We start from the raw sequence: 5840 nt of genomic DNA, 5'->3' as shown, positions 1-5840 counted from the left end.
CATTTTATATGATACGATGGCATTACCGAAATTAATACAGAAGTATAATTAATAGAATTCCTTAACGATCACGTATTAGTCATTGCAAGTATTCTTTACCGAGAAACCCTGTGCTTGGTGGATGACATGCTTCAAGAATCTATATCGACTAATCTGAAGGAGTCGAGGATGGACCACGTTAACAGCTGCAAAAGTAGTCGTCGTGACATTAATAGTGGTTCAAATGGCTCTGAGCACTATGGGACTTAACATCTTAGGTCATCAGTCCCCTAGAACCTAACTAACCTAAGGACATCACACACATCCATGTCCGAGGCAGGATTCGAACCTGCGACCGTAGCAGTCCCACGGTTCCGGACTGCAGCGCCTAGAACCGCAAGACCACCGCGGCCGGCCATTAATAGTGCCTATGACTTACTGCTAATGAAAGGTCTGTTGAATTTGAATAAGTTAAGAAAGGAGCAGTAGAATCATTGGAGCCCTGACGAATTAAAGGACAAAAGATTCAGGCTATCACGGGAAAATATATGACAAAAGCACTAATGAGTCTTCAAATATAACTTGCGTGGAAAACCGAAGGGGCGATAATGGAAGAGGTGTAGTGAATGTTATACAAACTGCTTAAAAATTTAAGAACACCAAAAAGTACAGGTATAGATAGCAGGTGAGATACTAAGATTAACAAAATACGGTAAAAACATAAAAAAATATTCTAAATGAACAAGAAAATATGGCACTCAGAAATAAAGCTAGATAAGGAGCATCGAAATCATGAGATAGAATAACATAGTTTAAGGGAAGAAATTATAACATTAGGGAGGACACTTTCAGAACATGATACAGGCAATTGGGTAATAGAGGCAGGAAATATTTACGAGAAGTCGGAAACATTAGTTGGAGAAATTCTTAGTTGTGGAGAAGCAATTAGGTTATTAGAATGAGGACACAGTGCAAGAAGATGAAATGGGAGATTTTTTCTCTGCCCAGAACTTCGATGTAACAAATGTGCAAATGTGTGGCACTGATGAAACATCACGGGAACTCAAACCAAAGAGCGAAGCAAGAGATATACAAGCTCGTGTATTAAATCAACATTTCGAAACGAATGTAAATGGTATGCCGGCCGGTGTGGCTGTGCGGTTCTAGGCGCTTCAGTCTGGAACTGCGTGACCGCTACGGTCGCAGGTTCGAATACTGCCTCGGGCATGGATGTGTGTGATGTCCTTAGGTTAGTTAGGTTTAAGTAGTTCTAAGTTCTAGTGGACTGATGACCTTAGAAGTTAAGTCCCTTAGTGCTCAGAGCCATTTTTGTAAATGGTACGCATCCGCATAAAGTAAAAAGGCTTGTATATCATAACGTCTAGACATGACCCACCCGGAGACCCGAGCGCGCTATATAGTCGTTTCCGAAATACGGGAAGGTCCGGATAGAATCCACCTGGCGATTAACGACGAGAGCTGGTGAGCTGGTCAGCCTGGACGTGCTTTTTAGGCGGCTTCCCACATCTCAATCGATGAATACTGGGCTGGTACCCACGTCCCGCTTCGGATACAAGCCTCGAAAACATATAGAAAACGTTCTCACGCTTGACTGTCGCTTTACTGTAGACGCAGGCAGATGTACACATATTCCGTCGCATGGAGAATGGTGGGCTAGCCAGGTCATCGCCCTACTAGCTACCATAAACATTGCCTTAACCCGTATAACAATGCCAAACATTTAGAAGGCAGCGGAAAAGTAACAATAAGAAGATCTACAGATGTATTTATTTTCTTTCCGTTTTGTAATTGGCGTATTGTTTTTAATATCTCATTCTTGAATTTGTATAACACAACGCCGGAAAAAAATTGTACTCCTGGAAAGACGAAGTTGGTTTTGATGGGATGACGGCATATATTACCTGGGGGTTAGTAGAGATAATCAAAAATGGCTTTAAGCACTATCGGACTTAACATCTGACGTCATCAGTCCGCTAGACTTGGAACTACTTAAACCTTACTAACCTAAGGACATCAGTCACAGTAATGCCCTAGGCAAGATTCGAACCTGCGACCGTAGCAACAGCTCAGTTCCGGACTGAAGCGCCTAGAACCGCTCGGTTATAGCGGCTGGCTAGAGATAATCGTTTCAACATTGTCCGGCAACAGATAGCGTAGTTTCATAGCTACCAGAGCGCCATCTCCGTCTACTCACAGCCAGAACGCTCAGTGCGGTGCAAACGTTAACCAAGCAGGCACCCATGCCACAGAGACGTTTTCGTTCTTTCTACAGCCTAAGGAGTGAGTTTATAAGGATCAAATTGTGACCTTCCGAGTGACGGGTTGGTGCTTGCGGAGAAATGCCACACAAGTCGGACACTTGCGTCAGTTGTGCACGTTAGTGGTATCAGTGGCCGAAGACCATTCTCACACTATAGAGGAGGTTCTGGACGTCCGCGCAGCACTGATACCTAACAGGATCACCGTATTCTAAAGGCGCATTGGCAGATCGAACAGGTACCACAGCACGGATAGAATGTCTTGTGAGCCCAGACGTGTCAACACGAGCTGTTGCGAACCGGCTACTACGGGCATGCACACATCTACTACGTCTTCCACTTACGCCATAGCATCGACGTGCAGGACTCGATTGGTGCCGTCAGAGCATCACATGGAAGGTAGAACGGCACGCTGTTTCTTCAGCGATGGAGGTGGATTCTGTCTACACACAGATGACGGTCCTTTGTGCGTGCGACGTAGACCTGGTGAGTACTGGCTCTTAGACTGCACTCATCCAACGAACACGCGATAAGCTACAGTTCTCGTTCATCTTCCGTGTTTCTGGACGGGATGGTAACCAGCGCTCGGTACGTGCAGAATGTTATTAGGCCCGTTCTTGCTGTACGAAGGTGATGTGTTGTTCCAACAGGGTAATGCTTTCCCACACAATGCCAGTGAAACTCAATGCGCACTGCAAGACGTGCTGTAACTGCCCTGGCCAGTACGATGTCAAGGCTTTTCTCCAATCGAGCACGTGTGGGATGTGATGGGATGAGAAATGACTCGTGCGACTCATGGACCAGCAACTCGTACAGAACTAGGTGTTACTAGGGCGACTCGTCAACCAACAGCTAGTGAAGAGGTCGAGCAGTACTCACTCCGTTCAAATGGTTCAAATGGCTCTGAGCACTATGGGACTTAACATCTTTGGTCATCAGTCCCCTAGAACTTAGAACTACTTAAACCTATCTAACCTAAGGACAGCACACAACACCCAGTCATCACGAGGCAGAGAAAATCCCTGACCCCGCCGGGAATCGAACCCGGGAACCCGGGCGTGGGAAGCGAGAACGCTACCGCACGACCACGAGCTGCGGACTACTCACTCCGTCTTCAGGCCACGAGTGGCCTACCGGGACCATACGACCGCCGTGTCATCCTCGGTGGAGGATGCGGATAGGAGGGGCGTGGGGTCAGCACACCGCTCTCCCGGTCGTCATGATGGTATTCTTGACCGAAGCCACTACTATTCGCTCGAGTAGCTCCTCAATTGGTATCACGTGGCTGAGAGCACCCAGAAAAATGGCAACAGCACATGGAGGCCTGGATGGTCATCCATCCAAGTGCCGACCACGCCCGACAGCGCCTAACTTCGGTGATCTCACGGGAACCGGTGTATCCACTGCGGCAAGGCCGTTGCCGAAGAGGTCGAGCATGCGTGGCAAAACCTATCCCGGGGCAGTAATCGCCGTCTGTAAGACCAACTGGACACCAGCGTCAGCGCCTGCATTGCTGCCCGTGGATCCTACACCATGTACTCATATGGGTGTCCCAGCACCGGTCTATAACTAATACATCAGAACCGCTGGCGCTATTGTTCTGTCAACGTAATCATTTCATGTACTCCATATTCACTACTACAGCAATAAATCTTGAGTGAACTGGAAACCTCTGAAAGGGTGTCGATCATTTTTCTGGAAATGTATTTCGCATTTTTTTCTATTTTTTAGTAAATAATAATTTGCATTATAATGAGATGGTTAACTGTTTCTATTGTTGTCACAAATTATAACAATATGAATGGTAATAAGGTTGAGAACAACCACTTGTATGTATACAGGGTGTAAATTTTAAGTTGATAAATCAGAATAACTAGAAAAATAAGCTTCACACGAAAAAATGTGTAGAATCAAATGGCTCTGAGCACTATGGGACTTAATATCTGAGGTCATCAGTCCCCTAGAACTTACTACTACATAAACCTAACCAACCTAAGGACATCACACACATCCATGCCCGAGGCAGGATTCGAACCTGCGGCCGTAGCGGTCGCGCGGTTCCAGACTGAAGCTCCGAGAACCGCTCGGCCACACAGGCCGGCTGTGTATAATCCAAAGTTGATTATTTCGAGGGGGCATCTGATAGTGCTAAAATTAGCCCGCCACTCCAGCCGCAAGAGGATGGGGCGGGAGACAACTTTAAAATTTCAAATGGGAACCACCATTTTTTATTGCGGAATCAGATTCTACATAAAAAATTACGTACGTTTTGTCTTAGACATTTGTTTTGATTCTTCGTAGTTGGCGCTGTAATTCAAGAAAATCCATGTTCTCATTTTTGCGTGAAATATGGTTACGGATAAATAAAAAATACTTATTTACTTCGTAAATTTTGATTCGCTAAAACTAAAACTCTCTCTCTCCCCATAGGGTGGGGTTCGAGGGAGAGGAACTAGAGTTTCACAAACGAAACTTATCCGAATCTGGGTAAGAAATTAATATTTGGAGCAACATCTGTGGAACTCTAATTCCTCTCTCCGAAACCCCACCCTATGGTGAGAGAGGGAGAGTTTTAGTTTTACCGAATCAAAATTTACGAATTAAATAAGTATTTTTTATTCATCCGTAACCATTTTTCAAGCAAAAATGAGAACATGAATATTTTTGTATTACAGTGCCACCTACCAGGAATCAAAACAAATGTTTAAGACAAAATGTACGCAGTATTTGTGTAGACTCTGATTCTGCAACAAAAAGTGAAATTTTAAAGTTGCCTCCCGCCTCACCCCCATGAGGCTGGGGTGGCGGGCTAAGTTTAGCATCAGCAGATGTCTCCTTGGAAATTAATCATCTTTGGATTCTACAGTTTTTTTGTGTAAAGCTTATTTTTCGAGTTATTCTGGTTTGTCAACTTAAAATTTTCACGCTGTATATTACTAGAGTTTTTAGTGGTTTTAGTTTGAAAATACTGCTCGCTAGTGAGAATCAGACGCGAGAAATCGCAGGTACAAGATTAAAGAAGCGTTGTGGTCACGCTCACCATTAGCAGTAGTCATGTAACGTAGCATAGACGGAACTTGCGAGACATCTGACCGCTAAATGAGAAAAGAGTCCAGTCCAATAGGTGACTAGATGCAACTAGGGGGAGGTACATTCATAAACACACAGCTGCGTGCGTAGATTGTAACGTTCCGGTAATGATATACTCCGTATTATTTCTATCACAGAGATCGGATTTGATGTGTAAAAACTGCAATCACGTAATTTCTATGGAATAAATTTTGTGCAATTGATTTTGGATTACTGATAATGGTTTCTCTGACGTGATGAGTCACTGAAAAATTAAAAACAGGTAGGAAAGAATACACCTGATAAATTTACTAGCAAAATTGATGAAGTGTCTAAAAACTTTTGTGTCGCATTCTATGGATGGAAAAAGCAGCTGTTAACATTGCATTGTCACAGCTAATCATTATTGTTGAAATACATATGTTAAAGTTATGAAATATCTGTGATTTTAGTGTGTACCTTAGTGTATGATGAATAACTGTCCTAGTTCCAATGCTTAAGTAGATGAGTTTC

The 5840-nt window shown here is 44.0% G+C and overlaps 1 pseudogene; it reads right to left on the bottom strand.

Moving 5' to 3' along the window:
* Positions 1-3562: 3562 nt before the first annotated feature.
* LOC126420105 (5S ribosomal RNA) lies at positions 3563-3680 on the bottom strand (annotated as a pseudogene).
* Between the last annotated feature and the right edge of the window lie 2160 nt (positions 3681-5840).

This window comes from Schistocerca serialis, chromosome 9 (genome assembly GCF_023864345.2).
Source record: "Schistocerca serialis cubense isolate TAMUIC-IGC-003099 chromosome 9, iqSchSeri2.2, whole genome shotgun sequence".
NCBI lineage: Eukaryota > Metazoa > Arthropoda > Insecta > Orthoptera > Acrididae > Schistocerca > Schistocerca serialis.
The sequence above is the reverse complement of the archived record's forward strand: the minus strand, read 5'-3'. Positions and strand labels throughout refer to the sequence as shown.